The 12,077-nt window shown below is 49.3% G+C and overlaps 1 protein-coding gene across 1 annotated transcript in view; it reads right to left on the bottom strand.

The window, feature by feature from the left end:
* Positions 1–4,524, bottom strand: part of TMEM139 (transmembrane protein 139) — a 13,967-nt gene extending 9,443 nt beyond the window's left edge. The window contains exon 1 of the mRNA XM_015417269.1: positions 4,163–4,524. The gene's annotated coding sequence lies outside the window, so the exon portion shown is untranslated. The remainder of the gene's footprint in view (positions 1–4,162) is intronic.
* Positions 4,525–12,077: the final 7,553 nt, after the last annotated feature.

A 12,077-nucleotide genomic window follows, 5' to 3' on the forward strand; every position in this document is an offset into this window, starting at 1 on the left:
CTGGGCATGGCCAACTCAGGAGCCAGCCGGAACTCCGTTCCTGTGCGTTCCTGCCCAAAAATAGCCCTGAAAACATCTAATTGAAATGCTATGTTAAGCTTCGTCCTGGACTAGGACCCAAATACATCCAATCACATTGCTAGCCCAGGAAGCACCTAACCAATCACTATCAACAAGCTCCCTGAGCGGGAATGTCCGTGATTGGTCCTTATGTATGCAACCGTATTGGTTGGTAAATGTCCAGTAGGCGTTGCTACATTAGCCGGGAGAGTTTAAAAGCAGGACAGCTGCAATGTAAAAAGCTGTTCTGGCTATCAGATGTTGATCCGTGTTGGAGTTGTGTTCGAGCTGTGGAATAAAGCTGAATCTTTGCTGAATCACTCTCCGACTACTTTGTTAAGCAAGCGACTTAACAGTTAGAGATGGAAGGAGCTTTATGAAAACCCAGCAGAAAGATGGAGGAGAAGGTTCAGAAGAAAATATAGGGGTGTCTGTCTGGGGCAAGAATGAATCAGCACTATGAACTATTGCTCTCTCTCGAGTGCCTCTGGACTCTGTTCTATTGCTCTCTAAGTTGCTGTGACTTTTCCCCACATACATGTGCACATCACACATCCATGCACCAAATTAATGCATACGTACACACACACACATCTCCACATATATGGAATGCAATGACTGTGAGCCCTAGACAAGTGAAAGAGATTCATGCATAAGGCATGATTTTCTGTTTGAAACAGCTCTGTCTCTTGGGCTGGACAGCCAATTTTGTGTTGGGGGGGGGACCCCCTTACAGACATATAAGAACATAAGAACGTAAGAGATGCCAATGTTGGATCAGGCCAAAGGCCCATCCAGTCCAACACTCTGTATCACACAGTGGCCAGAAATACCAGTGCCATCAGGAGGTCCACCAGTGGGGCCAGGACATTAGAAGCCCTCCCACTGTTTACCCCCCCCCAAGCACCAAGAAGACAGAGCATCACTTGCCCCAGAGCCCCTATCTATACCTTGTGGCTAATAGCCACTGATGGACCTCTGCTCCATATGCTTATCTAATTCCCTTTTGAAGCCGTCCATGCTTGTAGCCGCCACCACTTCCTGTGGCAGTGAATTCCAAGTGTTAATCACTCTTTGGGTGAAGAAGTACTTCCTTTTATCCGTTTTAACCCGACCGCTCAGCAATATCTCCTCTGCCAGCCGTTACATTTGTCTAAGATTGCATTCCATGCCTGCTTGTAGCCCCTTCCAGGTATTCAGTGTTTGTACAATTATTGTGCATAGTGGGGGAGCAAGACTGGCCATGCACTCCATTCCTGGCTTATACTTGTTCATTAGAAAATATGCATAAAGCCTGAACACATAGACAGGAAACCTGTACAATCCTTAACACCCCCCCCAAAAAAAAAACTTTTGGAGATTAATTCTATAATGGTCTCCTCAGGAGTAAGTCCCTCTTGTTCGCTGTGGCTTACTTGTGCATGAATGCAAGGCTCTGGCAACAGTGATCCACGCGTCACCTCGAGATTAGACTACTGCAACGCTCTTTACATGGGGCTGCCCTTGTCGCAACTCCGGAAGCTGCAGCTGGTGCAAAATGCAGCAGCCAGGCTGTTGAATGGCCTCCCCATATGGGAGCACATCCAGCCTGTGCTAAAGGCATTGGACTGGCTGCCAAAAGCATACTGGATTCTATATGGCCAGGGTCCGACATACCTGAGGGACCGCCTTTCCCAAAATATACCCCAGAAAGCACTTCAGTCAGGGTCACAAAACCGATTGGCTCTTCCAGGTCCCAAGGATGCCAGGCTAGCTGCAACCAGGACCAGAGCTTTCTCGGTGGCGGCTCCACACTGGTGGAATGAGCTCCCAGAGGAGATCAGGGCCCTGCGGGACCTTTTGCAGTCCCACAGGGCCTGCGAGACGGAGCTCTTCCACCAGGCTTTCAACGAAGAGCCGCCACCACTACCATCATTAGTAACAACTGAAGTCTGGTGCCTGGCCTATTACTGATAGCCTGTGCTCGCCGACCGAAATTGAGAATGACCAATAAGCTGATATCAAGTGAAATTACAGAATGTATGAGGCCACCTTGATATTCTAAGTCAACTGCTAGCACCTTAATATATTGCAAGTTGGTTTTAATGAATTGTTTATGAACTGTTCGAAAGACTGTTTTTAGATGTGTGTATAAAGGTAAAGGTTCCCTTGCTCGAAAGCCAGTTGAGTCCGACTCTAGGGTTGCGGTGCTCATCTCCGTTTCAAAGCCGAAGAGCCAGCGCTGTCCGAAGACGTTTCCGTGGTCATGTGGCCGGCATGACTAACACCAAGGCGCACGGAACGCTGTTACCTTCCCACCAAAGTGGTACCTATTTATCTACTTGCAATTTCTTGCTTTCGAACTGCTAGGTTGGCAGGAGCTGGAACTAGAGATGGGAACTCACTCCGTCATGTGGCACACCCGGGTCTCGAACTGCTGAACTACCGACCTTCCACAGCCTGCAGTTCAGCGTCTTAACCACTTGAGCCACCGCAGCTCCTAGATGTGTGTGTGTATATATATGTATGTGTATATATATATATGTATGTGTATATATATATGTGTGTGTGTGTGTGTGTGTGTGTGTGTGTATGTATGTATGTATATATATATGTATATATATATAGTTATTGTGCTTTTATTATGTGAGCTGCCCTGAGCCTGCTATAGCGGGGAGGGTGGGGTACAAATCTAAATAAACAAACAAATAAATAAAGTGTTCATAGGACTGCAGCCATAATATCTGAAAAGGGTTATAGTCATGTATGGTATTAAATATGTGTCTGTAAAGATATCCACACATGCATACATCACCAACTCTATGATTCCAAACATTTATTTATTTATTTATTTTATTCATTGGTACCCTGTCTTTCTCTCCAATGGGAATCTAAAGTGGCTGACATGGCTCTCCTCTCTTCCATGTTATCCTCACAACAACCCTGTGAGGTAGTTTAGGCTGAGAGAGTACAACTGGCCCAAGGTGACTCCGTGAGCTTCCATGGCACAAATGGGTGGATTCAAACCCAGATCTCCCAGGTACTAGTCCAACACTCTTCACCACTAAACCACACTGGCTTACATTACCATATTTTCAATAACAACTAATGATAATCACTATATGGCATTGTGTGTAGAATAGCTAGGAGATCCTAAGATTGTTTGGCAGCCAGAAGTTCTAGCTCTTCTAGTGTTATGCGCCACTAGGTGGCGAGCTAGACTTCTTTTCAAGGCAAGAGACCTTTCAGAGGTGGTTTGCCATTGCCTGCCTCTGCGTCACGCCCCTGGTATTCCTTGGAGGCTGCCCTTCCAAATACTAGCCAAGGCCGGCCCTGCTTAGCTTCCGGGATCTGATGGGATCGGGCTAGCCTGGGCTATCCAGGTCAAGGGTTTTCAATAATGAAAAATATAGACTCAGACCTAGACTTTATCATTAAAAGAAATATCACAATAATCTCAGGAATGGTTTTGAAATAAGGGGTTTTTCATAGGAGAGGTTTTGCTTCCTCTTAAATAGGAACTCCTCTGTTGACCTCTGGCATTCTTTGGAGCTCTGACTGCTCCATAACATTCTCAGCGACAGCTCAGGTCCCCGTGATTTAAGAAGCCGGAACGCTTTAAAAATAGCTCAGAAAGCATTGCGAGATTTATGATAAAACACTGGCAACAATGTTAGGCAACTTCCAAATGTGACAACACGGCATTTGAGAGTCTGAAGCTGCACTCTGGACTCTAATGAAATAATTGGGACTTCTGCGTTGAATGGGCTTAGGCATTCCTCTGTTTCCTTCTGCTACCCAGAGAAGACCCTGTTCACAATTCAAAGCATCCAGCCAGACTTGAAGGGAAGTTCCTCAGATCTTTTCAGCACTCCTTAAGAGGATTCTGTGACTGAACAGAGACCCCGTGTGGCAAATGCTGCTGAACGAAATATAAACTATCTCGCGTAGGCGCATGGACGTGCGCATACACTGATACTCTTTTGAAAGCTGGCTAACACGCCTGTTCTTGTTAGCAGTCTCGGCTTGTCACACCCCCACATACAAAGTCTGCAGATGCCTCCCGAAGCGGCGGCGGCAGCAGCCCCTTTGAGCAAGACTCCGAGTTATTATGCGCACTCACCAAGCATGGGTGTTCTCCACCAGACCCAGCCATGCGCTCTGGCCTTCGGTTGTCATGACCTGGCTTGCCGGGAAGCTTCTTCACTCATGGTTTGGACCAAGGAAGAGAAATGCCACAAGATCGTCACTTTTTCTGCCTTCTCAGGCGAATATCCAAGTCAGAAATCATCCAAGGGGGAGAGAGAGTAAAACGCTTGCCAGATTTTCCACTTCAAAATGGTACTGTGGCTTGGCCCTTAACTTTCTGCGTCTCTCTCCCTCTCTCTTCTAAAGAATTCTCTTCCTTTCCCTCCTTTGGTCTCTCAGATGGGCTGCCCCAAAGAAGCAGGAAACCGGCTCCGGGAAACGGGTGCTGTATGCAAACGCCTGTGGTGCAATCTGTTTCCTCCTACTCTTCTGTCTCTGTTGGGCCTGAGTTCTCCCTCACTTTTGTGTGGAGCGCCTCCCCTGACACCTCCCTTAGACCCAACCCTTCATCACGTGAGCTGTTCATAAAACTATTTATGGGCTCTGTAACGATATAAACGATGGGCTCTTTCCACTCAGATTGGCTGCCAGGAACTTAAAAAATATATATTCTACCCCTGGTTTATGTACTGTGTAGATGAGAATTAAGCTGCTATCAGGCCAATAACACTTCCCCACGGAGGAGGTCTCAGTGCGTTAAGGAAACCACCTGGCAATTAGGGGGAAAAGTGAACATTCTTATACAATTCAGTTGGGAAAGTGTGGGACGAACACTTGACGTCTAATACCAGAAGCAATTCTTATCGGAATGACCTCTGAGACGTAGCTCTTTGCACTAAAAAAAGTGACGCAGTGCAATCCTACTCATGTTTACTTGGAAGTACGTTCCCCTGAACTCAACTGGCTCCCTCCCTAGTAAGTGTGTTCAGGATTGTCGCCTCAGCACGCTCGATATCAGCTTTCGAACTTTCTACTTTCATAGGAGCCTTTTTCACACTGTTGAGGGGTTCCTCACTGATCACAAAGGATTCCAGGCAGCGTTTGTGCTCCTCTCCCTGCGCAGGGCCCTGACCTGGCTAGCCCAGGCTAGCCCAATCTCGTCAGATCTCGGAAGCTAAGCAGGGTCAGCCTTGATTAGTGTTTGGAAGGGCGACCTCCAAGGAATACCAGGGGCGTGACACAGAGGCAGGCAATGGCAAACCACCCCTGAAACGTCTCTTGCCTTAAAAACAAGTCTAGCTTGCCACTTAGTGGCGTATAGGACTAGAAGAGCTAGAACTTCTGGCTGCCAGGCAATCTTAGGATCTCCTGGCTATTCTACACACAATGCCAAACAACAATTCATTCATTCATAGGTAGGGCTGCCAACCTCCAGGTGGGGCCTGGGGACCTCCTGGAATTACAGTTGACAGAGATCGCTTTCCCTGGAGAAAACGACTGCTTTGGAAGGTGGACTTTATGGCATTATACTGAGATCCCTCGCCTCTTCAAACCCCGCCTTTCCAGGATTTCCCCCCAAAATCTCCAGGAATTTCCCAACATGGAGCAGGCACCCCTATCCCTGGGGTTTCTTAAGGTAAAGGTTCCCTTGCTCGAAAGCCATTCGAATCCGACTCTAGGGTTGCGGTGCTCATCTCCGTTTCCAAGCCGAAGAGCCAGCGCTGTCCGAAGACGTTTCCGTGGTCATGTGGCCGGCATGACTAAACACCAAGGCGCACGGAACGCTGTTCCCTTCCCACCAAAGTGGTCCCTATTTATCGACTTGCAATGTCTTGCTTTCGAACTGCTAGGTTGGCAGGAGCTGGAACTAGAGACGGGAGCTCACTCCGTCACGCGGCACACTCGGGTCTCGAACTGCTGAACTTCCGACCTTCCACAGCCTGCAGTTCAGCGTCTTAACCACTTGAGCCACCGCAGCTCCATGCTGGAAACTACTGCTGTGGGATTATTGTCACCGCGAGGCCTTTGGGTTTCTTTCGAAGGGGCTTATTTTATTTTGTTTGGGCGTTATGGGGGTGTAAAGGAACTGAAGTGCTTTAACTCTTGTTTTATAAGATGCTGCGATGGTAACGGTTTCTCCTGGCTGACTCCTTCTTCTACGTAGAGAACACAGTCACATCCCACGTGTCCTCTGAGGTGCCCTACGTGCCAGCAAGGAGCAGCTCTGCTGGAAGAGTTCCAGGACAAGTCCAGACACCTTTCCCCGTGGGACAGGACTAACCTCGGTTCTCAGACTGAGGCCAAGTACATTTCACAGCCTGGGTGCCTGCCAGTGGAAAATCAACAAATGCGCTGGAAGATCCCTCAGCGCTCAGAAAGCTTGGGCTGGAACAGAGATGCCACAGCCTCCAGATGGGACTTGGGGATCCTCTGGAATTCCAGCCAATGCTCCCTCTAAGCTGTGGAGCCTTGGTGAGCAAAAATTCTACTTTGTGAGCTTACTGGCATTAAAGCTGTGAGCGAGCAATTCGGCTACTGCATAAATTAGTGTGCTCTGGAGCCATCCCTTCCTGACCTAAGACAAAAACGGAGGCTAAAAAACTGTGAGCTGGCTCACACGAACTCAGCTGAGAGGGAACACTGATTCCAGCTCATCTCCAGACTACAGAGATCAAATTCCCCTGGAGAAAATGGAAGCTTGGGGGGGGGTGGGTGGAATCTATGGCGTTGGTGCCTACTGAGGTTCCTCTCCTCTCCCGGCCCCATGCCCAAATCTCCCAGCCTGGATCTGGCAACCCCCGCCATCCCCTACCGGTGGCCACGGGGGACTCGGCAACCCTAGGCTGGAAGAGTAGGTCCAATATAAACTCGAATGTGCAGAGCTTCTGGAACTCTGTTTGCTAGCCTCAGAATGTTCCGGATATTTCTCCTGAGCAGGAAATCTGAACATTCCATTTTAAGGCAAGTTCGGTGGCACCTAATAATTATGCCGGGTTCCTGGAGGTTTCCTTCACTGCCCTTGGGGACAGCTACTGCTGATTAGAAACTGAGGAAAACTTCCACAAACTCTGCCTTCTCCCTCAGGTGGGATTCCAGAGCCATATTTGTCAAACGAACGACCGCCATTCCTTTCTCATCACACATATCCACATATATCACACTTTAATCCTATCCAGGGGTCATTCCGTAGAAAAAGAGGTGCAGGAGCTCATTAGCATAACTCATTAGCATAACTCATTTGCATATGCCACACCTCCTGTAACCTACCGCTCGGGCTCCACTGGACTGTTTTGGATTGCTAGCTATGGGGTCGGGGGGGGACATGCAGATCTGCCCTCACAGAGGAGGGAGAGCTTGTACCTGAATAAACCTTGGTCTTAAAGGTGCCAGTGGACTGTTGGGGGGGGGGGCTCTGCAACTTACCTGCTGCTTCTTGCTCTGACTGAGGGCTGCTGGGAGCAGGGGGTGGGGCTTGTTGCATGTGCCCACCCCCTGGACTCTTTACTGCCGGAGCCCTGCTCCTGTGCGCTCCTGCAGGAAATGACCCCTGATCCTATCCTTCCTCTGAGGCGCGCGAGGCAGCACATGCGGCTTGCCCCTCCTCCGTTTCACCCCCTCTACGACCCTGTGAGGTAGGATAAGCCGAGACAGGGTTACTTTGCGAGGGTCATGACAAAGTGGGGATTTGAGCTCAGGTCTCCCAGACCGTGGTCTAACATCCTAACCTGCTACCCCACGCTGGCTCTGTCACCTGTATGGGCCTGCCCAGTCTTTAATATCTGTCTCAGACACACTGTTCCGTCAACTCCAGCGGCATTCCATTTATGGAATATGTGACTCAGGGGAAAAGCAAACAGGACTTTGCGGCTCCTTAAGGACTCAGGCTGAACCTGCAGTAGCAAGCGAAGTGGGAATGGGCAGGAAGGGCGTCCACGCACACCCCTTCCCTCTTTGCTTCCTGCTGCTGCCCTCTTACCCTCCCCCCACACTTTCCCTCTTCACACCTTTGCAAAAGCACAAATGGAAAGGCAATCACACCACGGTCCCCAAGATGCAGCTCTGACACCCCTCTTTCCTCCTCCTTTCCCTACTAGAGCTATATGCGGTAGTGGTACTGCAAAGCTTGACAGGGAAAGGGGTGGGGATGTTTAAAGGGTTAAAAGCGGGGCAGCGGTGTGGGAGTGCGCGCTGCCCCAGGCCACTTTGAAAGCAGAGTTTAGCTCCTCCACCACCCTCCCTGTAGAGCAGATTAATCTAGATGAAGGGGGGGGGAACCCCAGGAATACGATGAGTCACGCTCGTCATGCTCCGAATGAGCATGATGTTATGTTCCCCTTTAAAGCAGGAGCTTCCTGATTTCCATGCGGGGAAATCACCCTGTGGGAAAGAAACGGAACACATTTTGTTGTTGTCAAACCTATTCAGTGGGTCGGTGTGATGTCATGGTTACGGCATCAGACTAGGGATGCCAGCCTCCAGGTGGGACCTGGGGATCCCCTGGAATTACAGCTCATCTCCAGACTTCAGAGATCAGTCCCCCTGGAGAAAATGGCTGTTTTGGAGGGTGGACTCTATGGCATTGTACCCCACTAAGAAGTCCCTGTCCTCCCCAGGCCCTACCCCCAAAATCTCCAGGAGTTTCCCAACCTGGATCTGGGGGACCTGGCAACCCTACCAGTCACACACTCTTCACTTAAGTTACCTCACAGGGTTGTTGTAAGGATAAAATAGAGGAGAACAGGACAGCGAAAGTCAATTTGGGTCCTCATTGGGGACAAATAGGGGTAGGAATGAAGTAAATCTCCAGTTCATTCCTGCAGATGGATTTGCGAGGTGCCGTTTTTTCCTTCTTTAAGATGCCAGGCTCATTTTTTAAAAAAATGTTCTTTATGTTTGTTTGTTTTGTTTTAATAGGCCACTTGATTCTGCTTCTGTTTTCATCTGGCTGGTTGAAGGCAGTTTTATTAGCCTGATACTTGTACTTTCATGTTATCGTTTAACTTGTTTTTATTGTTTGATTCACTTTTATCGGCCTCTGTGTGTTACAAATGTGGGGGGTTTTTGTAACCCAGTTTGAGCATTTCCCCCTCTTCCTGAAAGAGACACTGAGGTTAAACCGTCATTCATGTTTTCTGTAGGTCCTATGCAGGACAGGAAGTGAAGCACTGTGTTGGTTTTTGTTTTACAAAAGTTTTTTTAAGAAAATCAAAACTGTTCATTCTTTCCTCAAAATCCAAACAGGAAAACTCCAAAATTCACCTGCAAATTTCAATTCAGGTAGAGTTGCCAACCCTGGGTGGGGAAGTAGGGTTGCCAAGTGAGAATTTAGCCGCAGCGGGGGACTCCATAGAGGGGACTCCGCAGCGGGGGACTCCATAGAAAACCATAGAGTTTTCCCTCGGATGGCCGTGGCCCTGCCCCCAGCATGCCCGGCGTGCCCGCATCACTTCCGGGTGACGTGCACGCCAGGGTGGAGTTCCCCCCGAAGCCCGATCCGCTGGCGGCGTGGAACGGGCCTCTGGGGCGTGGAACGGGCCTCTGGGGCGGGGTTCTCCTCACCCCCTGGGGGGACTTGGCAAGCCTAGAGGGGAGATACCTGGAGATTTCGGGAGTGGAGCCTGGGGAGGAAGGGGTTTGGGGAGAGGAAGGACCTCAGCAGGATATAATGCCATAGAGTCCACCCTCCAAAGCAGACATTTCCCCCCAGGGGAACTAATCTCTGTTGCCTGGAGATCTGTTGTGATTCTGGGAGCTTTCCAGGCCCCATCTGAAGGCTGGCAACCCTAACTTCAGGCAAAATTCAACAACAGCTCTTCTTAGACGGCTCCTATGTCACAAATATCTTTTGTTAAGCAAGAGTGTGGAAACAGCTTTTCTTAGACGGCTCCTAGGTCACAAATATCTTTTGTTAAGCAAGGGTGTGGAAGGGGGGGGGGGGGGGCAAGTGCCCCAGGGTCCCCACAAGGCTAGGGCCCCAATGTGATGTCTCACTTTGCCTTAGGATAGCAGGCAAAGAAGGTTGTATCTGTCTCACCTTTGACCTCCAGGGCAATCCCTTACCAAGTCAAACAGGAAGTTGAGTTGCCTGTTTTGTGAATCAGCATTCAGGGCTATTATGGGAATGTATCATGTATTCTAAAATATACTTTATAATTATTATAGCTATATTTTAGGTTTTTAGATACACAAGTGTTCTCTACTGACAGTATTTGGGGGTGTGGGTGCAGGTCGGAGGAGAGCCCCAAGATTATGTTTTGCATGAATTTCCTCTCTGGGGCCCTGCTGGTAAGGAAATGAATTTGTATTAGTTAGTACCAGGGGTCATTTCCTGCAGGAGCGCACAGGAGCGAAGCTCCGGCAGTAAAGAGCCCAGGGGGTGGGCACATGCAACAAGCCCTACCCCCTGCTCCCAGCAGCCCTCAGTCAGAGCAAGAAGCAGCCAGGTAAGTTGCAGAGCCAAAATAGTCCAAAACAGTCCAGTGGGACCTTTAAGATCAGGAATCACCTGCGGGTACCCAGCTCTCCCTCCTCTGCGAGGACAGATCTGCACGTCCCCCCCCCCCAATAGCTAGGTATCCAAAACAGTCTAGTGGAGCATGAGTGGTGGGTGTTGCCGTCTGACACACTTCCCGTGATACCAGGGGGTGTGGCATATGCAAATGAGTTATGCTAATGAGTTATGCTAATGAGCTCCTGCAACTCTTTTTCTACTAAATGACCCCTGGTTAGTACAGACCAATGGGTGAGCCTGCACATTTTGCACATAGCAAATATGGACACAGGGAAACTTACATGAGAATGTGGGAACCCAGCACAGGTGTATTTGCATAGCTTTGAACCTGGATTTACAACCATATGGAGTGCCTGCCAAAAAAAAAAGAGTCAATCAAATCAAATGTTTAAACGAAGAAGAGGAGGAGGAGGAGGAGGAGGAGGAGATTGGATTTGTACCCTGCCCTTCACTACCCAAAGGAGTCTCAGAGCAGTTTACAATCTCCTTTCCCTTCCCCACCCCACAACAGACACCCTTTGAGGTAGGCGGGGCTGAGAGAGCTCTTTCGAGAACTGCTTGTGAAAGAACAGCTCTGAAAGAACTTGTGACTGACCCAAGGTCACACCAGCAGCTTCGTGTGGAGGAGTAGGGAATCAAACCCGGTTCTCCCAGATTAGAATACGCGCTCCTAACCACTACACCAAACTGGCTGGGACATGCTGTTACTCTTGAATTTCTGTTTCTCATAGACTCTGCAACAGAGCCCATTTTCTGGTGTTTCCATTTACTTCAGGGGCACTGATGATCTCTGTAATCTGCAGATTAGTTGTAATTCCAGGAGATCTCCTGGGGGCTGGTAACTCCTATAGGAACCCCCTGGTGGGATGAAGAATTGGGAGACAGACCCCATAGTCCAGTAGCATGACACAGCTGAGTCCAGAGGTAGACGAGAAGGTTGCTACTCATCTTGTCCAGAATTTGAGTAGTGTACAGGGCACTGCCAAACACAGTTACACCCTTCTAAACCCACTGAAGTTAATGGACTTAGGAGGGTGTAACTCTGTTTTATGATAGCACTGCCACTCAACTGCCCTCAACAACCCATTCCTCGTAGAGGGCAAGGAACATCAAGCTTTTGGGAGAAGCGTTATGCTTGTTCATTTATACTTTGATATTATCCCGCGCAGGGGTCATTTCATAGAAAAAGAGGTGCAGGAGCTCATTAGCATAACTTATTTGCATATGCCACACACCCTGACATCACCGGAAGTGTGTCAGAAAGCAACACCCACCGCTCAGGCTCCACTGGACTCTTTTGGATTGCTAGCTATTGGGGGGGGGGGGATGCGCAGATCTGCCCTCACAAAGAAGGGAGAGCTTGTACCTGAAGGCGAGCCAGGGAGGGGGCTCTGCAACTTACCTGGCTGCTTCTTGCTCCTCGTGGCCCAACTGAGGGCTGCTGGGAGCAGGGGGCGGGGCTTGTTGCATGTGCCCGCCCCCTGGGCTCCTTGCTGCC

Source organism: Gekko japonicus, unplaced genomic scaffold (genome assembly GCF_001447785.1).
Source record: "Gekko japonicus isolate JY-2015 unplaced genomic scaffold, Gekko_japonicus_V1.1 scaffold1664, whole genome shotgun sequence".
Taxonomy (NCBI): domain Eukaryota; kingdom Metazoa; phylum Chordata; class Lepidosauria; order Squamata; family Gekkonidae; genus Gekko; species Gekko japonicus.